The following is a 13,467-nucleotide window of genomic DNA, read 5'->3' as shown; positions in this document are numbered from 1 at the left end:
TCTGTCTGTGTGTGTGTGAAGTGCTCGAAACGAGATGAGTAAATTGCCTTTAGTTATTAAGGCCCACACCACATGTCAATATGTGAGCAATCATAAAGTGTTCTGTTTGGTCTGTTGAAGGTCAGGGTGTCTCTGCACATAGCCTCTCTTCCATGTATTTTAACTATTGGCAAAGGCTGGCTTCATTCCTACCACCAGTGGGATTTTGCTTTCCCTCTGGCTTACCGTATGGTGGAAAGGGAAAGGGAAAAGGGAAAGGAAGCATTGAAACAGATTGTAATAAGCTGTGCTGCATAAAACTGCCTTTTTAGATCATCACAAATACAACCTGTCTGCCATTAGGAAAGGCTCCTGTTTGATTTAAATTTTAGACATTCAAGAATCATACATTATGTGAATTTATCAAAACATATTGTAATGCTTACTGTGTGAAAAGGAAATCAGAACCACTGATGTTAAGAGTCATCTTCTGATTTCTTTGGGAAATTTGGAGCCAACTGGCATGACGAGGCAAGTAGGCAGACTGCTGTGGAGTTTTATTCCTAATGTCTCAGAGTAATATCAGATTAGGTTAATTGTTATAAATCATTCACTTTGAAATGGCTTTTGAATTTGCATCTAGAGTTGTTAGAGCTTCTCTTGGGCCTGCCTCACTATATCTAGTTGCTTGAGTCAGTGCTTCTCAAATTAGTGGGGCCTGGCTTCTTGGAACAATATGACTGTTGGGTTTAGTCTTGATATCAAAGTCCCACAATAAACATCTTATTCATTAATTAAAGTTACCATTTTTAATGAAACCATTAAAGAATGGATTAATTAAATGCATCATAGATACACTCATTTCTTCTGGTTGCAGAAATATTTGCTAACTGGACCATTAATTCTGGACAGAAAAACAAGCTTTTGATAGCTGTATCATAAAATTTCAAATACTTATGAACTGGAACTTGCTTTACATCAAGAAACTGTTCTCTAATTTTTCTGGCAACAGAATGGCATTGCACAACTTACTCTGTAAGCAAACAAGATATGAAGTAGTTGTACAAGGAGGAAATTTGCAGGTACTGTCTCCATATTACCCTCAGGTAATAAGAGACAGGTTTTGACAAGCACTACAACACTTTGCTGCTTACTTGTATTTTACACCACAATAAAGTATATTGTGCTGAGAATGTGAATGTTTTAATAACCTCTGAAGTTTGTATGCTAATACAACTTGAAAACCCTAGAACTTATTTATAAAAGTGATTTCTTACACATTTGTGCTGAAGTTGTGATATGCTCTGTATCCTAAATGCCACAAAGTATCAGAATGCTCCTTTCAAGTTAGTAACGCATACCACAGCCAAGCTGATCTGACAGACTGACCCCAGAACTGGCTAATCTGCATGCACTGCCATTGAGACTGCAAAGGTGACACAGTTCCCCTCTCTGACCTACTGCTGGCTTTCTGTGAGGTCAGTCACTGGATACCAAGGTTGAAAAGTTTGAGTGTTTGCTAGTGAGTGATTGCACACAATCCAGTAACTGAAATGGATATGGTGATTCATATGTCTGCCTTTGATGACTTGGTAAAAAAATGCTTCTCCTGGATTTGTTCCACAGGAAGATCCCATTTGATCTTCTATGAGTTACTTTCTTTGGGCTGAGGGGTAGTTCATATTGATTGCACCATACAGTACCTGATCAGTAGGCTGTGTTTATCTTTTTATGCAAATAAAACTTGCCGTATAATTGATGGCATCAAAATACAGACAGCTGTAGTGTGTGAGACAGTAAAGATCTAATTCTGTCTAGCAGTTTGCTGTGACAGAGGCATTAGAAACATACCAAACATACAGTTCAGCTAAGAACGTGACCTGTTATTTTTTCACCATCCCCTTCATGGTTGAAGGTATCAGAAACATGAAAAAGCTATGCTTATTGTAACTACTGAGGATGCCATAACCTACATCTCCTTGTGAGATGAATTCCTGATGAACTAAGTGACCTTGAAGAAATCCCACTACGCAACTGCTGTATCTCCAGAGATGCTGTGGAAATTCTAGGTAAAAATAATAATAGTAAATTTACAAATTAAATATGAGTTTTGAAAGTCAATACATAATTTTTGTAACAGAAAGAAAAAAACTTATAATTCTATGGTTCTAAATTCTTTGTTGTTCTAACCAATATGTTAACAGATGGCTTAAACAACAGAATAGAGGATACACTTACAAAATTTCTGATGTTACTGAGTTTCAAACGCTTTCAAACCCTGTTGGAATACAAAACCACAAATCAAATTGAATGTACTTAAGAAGTGATTCAAAAATAACAATAGGGAATTCATTACAGACATGTAAAAAGCTGTAGCTGGGAATGAGTCATCATTTTCATTAATATAAATGGAGGTCTACCTGTGTAGCAGATAAAAAATGAGGCTCTTTTGTGAAAGACTGGAAAAACTGTGCTATTGCAGAAAACATGTGCTGGTGAGTCCTGAAAAACAAGTCTGTGTTCAGCCTCAGTAGGATTATTAAAAAAGGTACAGAGAAGTTGAGAGAGAAGACCAAGAACAGCTAGAGGTTAATAAAATGTGACTTATGAGAAATAGTTTTGTTTTGTTTTGCTTGAGAGATATGTCTGAAAAAGAGCTTTCCCAGTGGACATACAATCTCTCATATTCAAGAAATAGTTTTCTCTATAACCACATATTGACTCAGCAGCTTGAGGATTACCTGGATCTCCTTGTTGGCAAGTGGGACTGCAGTGAGAATAGTATCATATCCTCTTCTGGAAGAAACAAGTCAAAAGAAATTAAGGGAGAGCAGACCTTGTACTACTCTCAGATCCAGACACCTGTAACACCCCTCAGTTTTTAATTGATTTCAGAGAGTGTTCACTTTATCTGTGTGGTTTTTATGAACTCATTTTTGTTAGCTCTGACATTAACTATCTAGATTAGGGAAAGCTCTTAAGAAAAAGTAGCAAAATCTGCAACCTGATGAATAATAGATAGGTGTTTTACCAGTGGGTTTTTTCCAGTGGGATAGTGTAGTTGTCTGACCTAGAAAAAGGAAACTTTTCCTACCTGCAGGACATTTCTAGTATAGTTACATCTCTGCAATTCATCATGTGAAAATTTACTGTAAAGGCAGAATATGCCAATTAAAACTTAGACCTCTAAAATAACAACAGAATGACTAGAGGATATTAGTCTACAAAACAGGGTTGGAGTAGATGTAAACAGAAGCTATTCTGCAGTTATTTGCCACAAATGAATTCTTACTCTAAGCAAAACAGCAGATAGCTTATTTTAAGTGACTTTGCCATCTTTAATATACCACCACTTTGGTTTGCAGAAAGAAGTCACCATTTATTGCTTTCTTTCACAGTAAGCCATCACATTTAACATGTGATAAGACTTGACATCTGGTTATTATAACAAAGTTGCAGATGTGCTCTCAAGTTCAAGGTGCACCTTCACTTTACAGGAAGACTGAAACCTTTTTAGTTCCTGGTGTAGACAAGTCAGAATGAAGTCTCCAGGCCCCAGAGTCCACAAATGTCCCAGGAGAGCACCGTGCACGCAAGGCAGCTTCAAACACAGAGGAAGAAATCAGACAAGTCACTTGGTCACCTCTGTAAAATGTGGTGGCCAACAAAGACATTGTTCTTTGCTTCCAGTGTGCCTTGGAATGAAGGGGCAGGAGCACCTGTGGGAGCTGCTGTTTCACTTCTCCAGGCACTGCTAAACCATGGGTGCTGCTACCCATGGACCCATTAACTCTCTGTTACCTCTTTATGTGCACTTGTGCTCGTGGGCTCTGTTTTGTGCTGGGCAGTGCTTCAGAGCTGTTTTATTCAGCTACTTTTGCCCTGCCAATTAAAAGAAATAGAGCAATTTTCCTGTAGTTTGGTTCCTTCAAAGGCATTGTTCCAATTCAGCAAAGACCTGAATTTACTGAAAATGTGTAAGTTATCTGTATAGAGAAAATCTGACATAGTATAATTTTTTGCCCCAAGCAGAAAAATCCTATATCAGATATATAAATCAAAAGTGGAATAAAGCTGAGTAAAATAGAATAATTGATTTAAAATTGCTAGGTTGCATCTGTGAAAACAGACACACGGATTTTTGTAGTAAATACTTATTTTTAATTTTGACATAGAACAGATATCTCAGCATAATATGATAAAGAAGATATTCTCATCAACATATAAGAATTCCAATCTTTTCAGTTTCTTAGATGCTTAGCAGAGTGACTTTGTGCTTGGTCAAAATATGAAGAGCAACCAAACTCTTGGTTATCCCTTCATCTCTCTTCTCACAGCTGAATTTGGTTTCTTCCCCTTCTACTTCCTCAGAAGACTGTGCTTCTCACCAAAGTCTGCAGCTAATGTTGTTTACAGCAGAAACAATGAAAAGTTAGAAAGACTGTTTTTATTATGTGTCTTCTTTTGTTTACTCTTTATCACTGCCACCTGATCCTCCAGGTCCAGTCAAATCCTTTGCACTCCACAGCTTTATTCTGTAAGAAAATACAAGTAGAAAAGCACACACTCCATTTTCTGGTGGATATTGAGTTGCAACATACTGAGTGGTTTTTGTCTTGACATCTATGACAGCTAAGACAAATTATACAAAACCAAAAGATCTATTAGGCCTCATAATTAATGTACAAGGATGTGTACAGATGTTTGAATCAATCAAATGAAAGGGCTTCATTTTCCATTTAAGGGCAGTTGCAAAAACTCATCTCTAGAAAGCTGCTGACAGAATAGTGTTAATGGCTGTTGGTGAACCAGAAGAAAGTGTGTGCAATCCAGGCAGGGAGCCTTGTAAGAGCAAAATCCTGAACAGATGGTAAAAATTCAGTCCTGGAGCTTGAAGGGAGATGGATGATCTTTTTTGGGTTTTTTTTTGAGTACCTACAGAGAATCTTAGGGAGCAAACCAGAAGCTCTGACATGATGCTGAGAAATTAGAATTAACAAGAAATATTTACTTTTTGCTTCAGGTTTCTGTGCAGTTTTGTTGCCAGTTGGCATTTCAAACATAATAGGACCAAGCTGGAAATGTGAGCTATAGAGCAGTCAAATTTTGGTGAGGCTGAGAAAGAAAATAAGAGCCAGATGAGGGCTTATGTCTCATGCTATGCCAAAAGTGAAAGGACTGTGCAAGCCCTGAGGCAATCTAATTCCTAGAGCTAAAAATGGGAATGTAAAGTTTTTTGGTAGGGAAAAGGAAGGAAGAGAACTGGAAAACATAAACATGCCCATGAAGTTGCAAAACTGAGCAAATGATGCTGTTCAGATAGTTGAAGATAAATTTATACAATTTTGATTTGGCAGTGTTATCAAATAAAACTGTTGGCTTCACTTGTTTTTAGCCTCTTGTGCTATTCAGCCATACTGTCCCTCCCAGTCTTAAGATCTTCTGTGTTCTGTGGAAAAATTGACAAAACCACACGTGACTTAATGATTGTATTAAAGGACTATTCTCTTCTTCCTAACATGTTATGTTGTCTTTTATCCCAGAGTGTCATTTTTCCAGAGGGAGAACATTGCAGTGGCAGCTTTTTGCCCTCACTTTGTGCTGATGCATGGAAATACTCTAGTGCATAGCACTAGAATATCAGGCACTGGAAATGTGAAATATTATGCTGTATATAAAATTGGAGTATGTTCCACGTCTTGTGAGATCAGAAACAAGTGCCATTAACTGTAGTCTTTGGAGGGAATCCTTTACTTATACTAAGTAGTGGGAAAGTCTTTCTTAGGACTGCTGGGGGGGGGGGGGGGGGGGCGCAGTGGGAGAAAGCAAGCAGCTGAAGAACAGTGTTTTAAACACTTTTAAAAAGTGGTAAGTGAGCCTTTGGAAGATAGTTCTAAAGAGTAGTGAGTCATAGCCTGTGGATAGTCTCAATCCTATCAGAAGAAAGGCATAATGAGACCAGATCCCAGTTTTTCCATGGTGGCATAAGTGAATAAACTTATATTATATAAACCAGCACATTTCAATAATTCTCTAAAGTATTTTGAAATTAAAAATTAACCATCAGTGTCCTCTTCTTCATCCTATAAAGCAAAGGAGCTGGGGACATATACAGCTGATTTTTCAGATTTTCTCTGTTGCTTTCCCCAGTTTTCTTCCACAGTATCTTGGAACCACATTCTTTTCTGTTTCTATATGCTTGTAGTGAGCACACTAGTGCTCCCTGCAAACATGAACAATTTTAGGTTTGTTTTTATAGCCTATCCCCTTCCTTCCTAAAGATCTGATTATTAACAAGCTGAATTATGACATATTCACAACTTAAAGATAAAAAGATGCTGATGAGATACTTAAAATGTCAAAACACAGACATATAGAAAGCAGGAAACTGCACCCTACAGAAGAACACTGTTTGTTGCTACAAAATTGTTGTATAGTGTGGTACAATACAGTGTGCTTTCAATGATTTATGAACGATCATTTAAGCTGCCTTCTCAGCCCTTTGGACCTGAATTAGCCTCTTGATAGCTCTGATTAACTTGGCCCCCTTCAGTCATATAATGCTGGTTTTGCTTGTAGATAAGCAGCTTTTGGTTCGTTGTATTTGGACTGTTTCCCACAAGTGGTATAAATGTGTCCTTAATGCTTCTTACAAGTTTGTTAATAAGATTAGAAGGATGACTGTAATATTTGTTGATTACTATCCAGTATACTGCTAATCCATTAGCAGTGAGGAAAGGGAAGTGCACAGCATGGATTTGAACAAAAATCTCAAACAGTAGCACTTGTTAACTTTCAGCAGCTTATGTATTTTATTGTGCTCATTGCTAATTAAAATTCTTACACGGAAAGCTTGCTTCACCCTAGGCTTGACCTGCCTCATATGATGCACTGAGGTGGCAGGTTCCTTGAATTAGGGTAGTTTGGGCATGTGACAAGTATTCTCTGATCACCTTCCTTGTTGTGAGGCTCTAATGACCAGCTAGCACGCAAGAAGTGTATTAGCGTCCTTACTGTGTGAGCTCTCCTGTGTGAAAACATATTGGGATTCAGTAGGAAGGAAATAAGGTTGGGACTATTTCTAACCTTCACATCTGGTGTTGAGATTTATTCCTCTGCACTTGTTCTTCTTTAACTTTACTCTTTTCTCCTCCCTCTCCTTTTTTTCCTGTGAATATTCCCTGACATCCTTCTCTTTGAAACAAAGAGATTTTTAGCAAAATGTATTTAACTAGATTTTAATAGTGATATTGGAATGGTCAGATTACTTTTGTGGGACCTGCAACCGCTCAAATTCTTTCAAGACTGGGACCTCAAAAATTAGCTTGAGGTCTGGATCAGCTGGTGCCACCTGCCACAATGTAAAAATATGACAATAGGTTTGTTAGTATTAAAACTCTTTTTTTTTTTTCTCCAAATTATAAGGATATATTAGGAAAAACAAAAAAGTGTTGCTTCTCTTCAAGCCTGTGAATATCCCAGTATACAGAGAGAAATTGCAGTAATCTGGAGACGTAGAAACTTAGCTCCATAGCTACTCCTGTCCTTTGTCTAGACACACAGACATCTCAGAAGCTTTACTCACATTCCCATAGGTTCTCTACTCAAAATTACCCCAGACCACTCCCAACTGACAGTTTGAAGGTAGGAATGTGGAGCATACCTGGCTCCCTGCAGCCAGTAGCAATAGTGCCTTACTGAGAAATTCTAGAAGCTCATGCACTGAAGGTAAGAGGGTATGTCAGCTCACACATAATCCTAAAAAAGGCCTAAACAACCCCTATTCTGAATTACATATTAGAAGATGAGAGTGAGATTGTGTGCCTGGTGGAAGCAAACCCTTTCCAGTATGACATGAAAAGAAGTAAGAGTGACTAGGAGATTTCTTCCTCAGGCTGTAGGACAAAACCAGTATCTCATGAAAGCCACATCCTGGAAGATGAGTGAGTACAGCAACATCTCCCAACAGTCAGGGCAGCAATAGCCAATTCACGAGTACATATCTGCCCCAGACCTGAGGCAGGTTGTCAACAGCAGGAATCACCTGAGCCAGCACCCATAGGCATTTGCACACAGTTCTGCTCTGCTGATGTCAGTGGGAGTTTCTCTGGGATCTTCTGTGGAGCCTGGGCTTTGCTGCTCCTTTGCCTCCCCTGAGTCTTGAAGATGCACAGCCTCATCTTTCACAGTGTACTAATGCTCATCTGTGCTGGCACAGAACCACCCTTAAACTGTTGTACTCCTTCTGCTGTCCACAAGAACATAAGAATAACCTCTGTGAATCTTCATCAAAGATTCTATAAATATTTCAAGCAAAGGAAATTTAATTACTGAGCATCTGCTCTACATAATATGAAAAATAACTGACTATTGCTGCTAGATTAGAAATCAGCAATCACTCTTCACTACTAGCTTAATTTCAAGCAGGAAGCTTCTTATTTATGTCAAGTTGATGCAAGAACAATTTGCTTTTTCATTAAACCTTGCACTGTTTTCATTTTTAAGTCTCATTTGTCCCCTAAAAAAAAATTACAATAACATTCCAATCTACACTTTGGACATAGAGGAAAACAAGATTTTTTTCTTTAAAATATAAAGTGGTCTTCACACAGTGTCCACTGTAAGAGCACATTTGTTACCCAAAACGCTAAAATAAATATGGAAGGATAAATTGAATGTAAACCATCGTGTCTCCTGCCTTACAGACAACACAGAATATTTCCTTTACAGACTTGATTAACAAAAGCTTTTGACAAACGAAAACAGCTAATTCTTTGAACTGTGCTTGGGCCAAAACAATTCTATTTAACAAGGGCTATGAGAAAACACTACATTTACAATTTGTATATTTGTATACTTGCATGAGCTTTGTATATTTCTGGTTTTAATTTTGGAGATTCAATATAATACACATAAAAAAAACAGGTACTGAATCACCTGTTTTTTAATAAACAGCATGCACTGGAACTTTTCTGAATGTATATGAGCTAGTTTAGATAATGTTCTGGTCCACTGCCCCAAATAAATTATAGGTCAGTCCATTACATTTATTAGCAACCTCTGGGTGTCACTGTGTCTCTACAAATACAGCTAAAACGGGCTTGATACTATATTAAGAAAATAAATCAGTTGCATATAATGCCTGCCATTACCGTGGCTCTTTATGGAACTGTCTAGTTGCTTATTCTCCTGCATATGTGAAACTCTTAACCCCAAAGTAATGCACAGGTAATGATAAGAAAACTAGAAGTCAACTAGGAGATTACCATAGGAAAAAGATACTCTGCTCTTTTTACATTCTGCAACTGTGACTGCTGACATCAGCACGGGCAGTGCTCATTTTATATTTCTTTCTTTGCAACACATTGGCTACAAAAAAAGCTACCATACCTTTTGCCCAAGCTCTGCAACTGTTGTGTTATTAAAGCCTCATACCTTACTGCATTTAGAAGCTGTTCTCCTTTAAAAGATTCATAGTGGCTATAAATATTAACCTCAGCATGGAATTCATCCTGTAAACAACTTGTTCTCCAGAAGGAAGTTCTTTCTTCAGTGAATATTTTTCTAAAAAAGATTGATTATGGCACACAACAGCTCAAAACTCTGGTTTTCCAACCCTCTGTTTCACCAGCAGCTTTCAGTCTGACATGAAAGCAAAGCCCAGGATGACTTCCAGGCTTTGGACAGATCACTGTACACATTACTCCCCTGAATGCTTCTCAGCTATTTAAGTTTCACAAGACAGAGTGTCATTGTCAGGGAGGGTTACCATGCACTGCTTGCAGGGGCAGCAAAGAGAACCTCACCAGCAGCAGCATCCCAGCCTGGAGCTGAGCTGCACTGAGCTCCTGCCAGCAAGGCCTGGCAGGTCATTGCAGGCCTGACGGTGGGAAGAGCAGAGGCAGAAAGAGGTGCTGCTGTCAAAGGAAGGAACCTGGATCCAACTTGTCAGGATACTTTAAAGCCCTCACTTTCAAGTCCAGGCATATAAGTGGCCTCTCAAAGTCTTTTTCCATAAGATTCTGCCACGAGTAATTGACTGGCACATATGCAAAGCTCAGAAGAAATATGTGGTGATAGTTTCTTGGCATTTCTGGACTTAACACCAGTATAAGTAGAAAGTACTGAGACTGGCAGATAATTGCATCTGAGAGTCAACATTTCTTTGGTCTTGCTGCTATGGTTATCAAAGAGCAAGGACAGAAAGTGCTGGTGAAGTGCTTTCTTTTTTCTTTAGAGTCAAATTATTGTGATATATGTTTAGCTATCTGAAGTATTCATGCAAGAGACAGGCAGCTGTAGGTATCAATGACACTATTTTGATTGATCAGTCTCAGCAATGGAGGCAGAAAGGTCAGTGTCCTGATGAAAATAGGAGAGAGAAATACTGAGTGTGACTTATATGTGTTTTATCTTCTAAATTCTGAATATGCATTAGAAACATTCTCTGGTGAGGAGCTGAAGCAGCTATGCAGTTACCTGTTCCTCTGTGATGCCTAAGCAGTTGCAAGTACTGGGGCCTTGTGGTTGCAACTAGAATTGCCTAAAACTTAGGCTTTTGTACTCCTAAACGTGGACTGTTTCCCCTCTGATCTGGAATGGAAACTACAGGCACTGTCACTCCCTCACCAAATTTCTTCTCTCTTCTTGCTTTGCTTTTGTTTCTCTCTTTTGCTTTTAAAAAGCAACAGAGCTGACTTATCTCCGGGGGGTTCCCCATCAGGTTTGCTGCTGCTGCCCTGCAGCCTGGCACAGCACTCTACTCTGTGCCAGAGAGCACAGGACACTCAAATGCCCCCCACCATATCCTGGCTTCCCAGCTCCCAGACCCAGCTCAGGGAGCCAAAAAACTCCAGTGTCTAGCTGTAGCATCCAGTCTCTGCTGAGGAGGGGGGAGTTCTTGTGACACTCAGTGGGAGTTGAGGCTCCCAGAGCTCTTGGGTTCTGTGTTACAGCCTGGGAGGTCAGCTAGAAGGGAATCTGCCAGCTGTGTGGGCAGGGGACTTGAAATTTGGGGACCTGTAACCATCAGCTAGCCTAAAGAGCAGACACACCACGCAGAGCCAGGTGCTGTTTGGTCCTTCTCTTTTCCCATACAGGTTTTGCAGAAGTGGAAATGATAGGAGCAGTCCTTTTGCTACCAGGATGGAGCCTGTGATACTGGATCATTTCTGCCTGGTCTTCTTCTGTCAGGAGGGCTGAGCAATGGACCTTGCTCTCTGCAGAAGCTGTCATCAGCTGCTGTAGCCCAGATGCACGGCTGTGAGGACAGCAAGCAATTAGAGGGGCTTCTTCAGATTATTGTCAAGTGGTCTCTCCTGCAAACCACCTTTCTGTTCACAAACTGTAAACTTTGTGTCTTCAACTCCTTCCAACTTAACTCCTTTTAAGCTTTGCTGGAGCTGGCAAGAGTTCTAGACCTTTGAAACACAAACTCCTGAACTGCCCTCTGTCCATGAATTTTCAGAAAACTAGGCAAGTTTTGAAAGGAAATATAACAGTGATTTGCAAGAAGTTTGTTGAAACCAAACTATTTCCAAAGAATGTGTTGGTTTTGACAGGTCAGGATTTTCTACTGTCATTACATTTTGTTCTCAAATTCCTGAGCAGCTCCATTCAGGTCTTTGTTCTGGTTCAGTGACAGCAATGAGATCATCATCCAGTCATGCTGGACAGCAAACCCAGTTTTGCTGAAGTTCCTTTCTCCAGCTGTGATGTTCTACTTTGTGAAGTGTCTCACCACTTTGCAGTTTGCATTTCAATTTTCCTTTTCTTGAAGGGAAAAATCATAGGATGCTGAGAAAGAGGAACACCAAAGGCATATGTTTGTAATGACATCATCCATTCAAATGCAAACAACTCCAAGTGTTGATGACATTTTTGGAAAGGGTGGTTAAAGTGACTATTTTAAGCCAAACAACAAGAAATCAGTGTGTTTACACACTGCCTTCCTCCATTCTGCAAATAGAGAAGCAACTTCTGTGGATGTGTATCTCTTGGTTGAAGGCAAATAGGGGCTGTAAGGTAGGAAATGACAGACCTAATAGGAATTTGCTGACATTTAACTCACATGCTGTGATTAACCTGACATATGCTCAAATACCCTGTAGTTAGAGACTCTTGCAACAGAGCTAAGAGGGATCTTCACCAGAAGCATCCCTTTTCAAATATTTAGAATTCCATTGTGCAGGTTTACCTCTGAGGTCTTACTTGGTTTGCCATGTTACAGATGCTTTTATCAGCTGTGTTTCTTTTCTATCCCACCACTGCAACTCTTAATGGTGTGACACAGACGATATGCATTGATTTACCCCTAGATCCTTTCTTTCATAAACTATTGCTAGAGTGTCCTTTCATTTTATTTTTTTATGTAATAATTTTGAATTGTGGTACCAGACAGATATTATGATTTTAAAACTGCAGTCTTAGTGCTAAAATCACCACCAAGAGCATGCATGCTGAGGTTCTCAGATTATGTTGGTTTGCACCAAGCTGTGTCAGAATTATATAGAAATGGTCCCTGTTTTGAAAAGGTCTGTGGGTAATATTGTTGAATCAGCAAGATTAATATTTTAATCCATTACATTTCAAGTGACTGATAAAATCGGATTCAAAGATCGTGATCCAAACTGGTCTCAGAAGTGCTTAGTTCAAGACGAAGCAAAATATAATGGGACTTCCTTCTCAAGGCTATTTCTGATTTAGCTTGCTAAGGAAATAAGCTGACAAAGCATTCTGGAAGTATTAAACAGGAATTTGGTACTATTAAACTTCACCTGGTTATTGCTTAGATTTGTCTTCACAGTGAGACCCAGTGCAAACTAGTCATAATTCAGATGCAGTCCCAGAATTTTCAGTCCACTTTTGAGCAAGAGTAAACAGGGTAGCAGCTGTAGAAGTCCACTATATGCCAAGGAAACTTGCTAAAACATGCATAATTTTCATCACTTGAGACAAAAAATAAAAAATGAGCCAGCACCTAGACTTGGGACTTTGAGTGGGTGGATTTGAAAATCCTTACATTGACTGACTCAATAGTGAGCTTCACTGATCTGTGGGCAGAGGGGGTTACCTTACACCGTTTTGTAAGGTACAGTGAGCAGCAGCTGCTGGTGGATCAGGCACTTCCAGGCCCACCCCTCAATCATAACTGAAGAAAGCAGCTAAGAATGAGCTTTCTCTTTCTCTGAACTTTTGTACACAGACACAAGATTTTTTTCTGAGCTTTGTGGTTCACTTGATTCTGTCTGCAAAGCTCTGTGATAGAAGGATTTACAACAAACTTCTTTACAGGTCACTTAGGACCCTTTAAAGTACGTAGCAGGTCGGGAGCTTATTGCTTAAGTTTCATGTGACTCATGCAAATAAAACTGAATAATAACAATATCTCTTGAACTCAATAAACCTGGAGGACTTTTAGATACAGTTAAAATGGTGCAGAAGCCAGAAGTATTATTAAAACTGATTAATCTCAGTTAAATTAAACTC

At 39.2% G+C, this 13,467-nt stretch overlaps 1 long non-coding RNA gene across 2 annotated transcripts in view; it reads right to left on the bottom strand.

Annotated features, from left to right (window-relative positions):
- Positions 1-817: 817 nt before the first annotated feature.
- The window catches only part of LOC135297344 (uncharacterized), a 48,875-nt gene continuing 36,225 nt past the window's right edge, over positions 818-13,467 (bottom strand). Inside the window, exons 3-4 of one of the 2 annotated variants that reach the window (XR_010359359.1) lie at positions 2,218-4,514; positions 818-2,044 (exon numbers count right to left, since the gene is read on the bottom strand). This is a non-coding gene — a long non-coding RNA (uncharacterized LOC135297344). Of the gene's footprint in view, positions 4,515-13,467 lie in introns of both variants that reach the window. The other variant, XR_010359358.1, reaches the window with a different exon arrangement.

Source organism: Passer domesticus, chromosome 3 (assembly GCF_036417665.1).
Source record: "Passer domesticus isolate bPasDom1 chromosome 3, bPasDom1.hap1, whole genome shotgun sequence".
Classification (NCBI taxonomy): Eukaryota; Metazoa; Chordata; class Aves; order Passeriformes; family Passeridae; genus Passer; species Passer domesticus.
The sequence above is the reverse complement of the archived record's forward strand: the minus strand, read 5'-3'. Positions and strand labels throughout refer to the sequence as shown.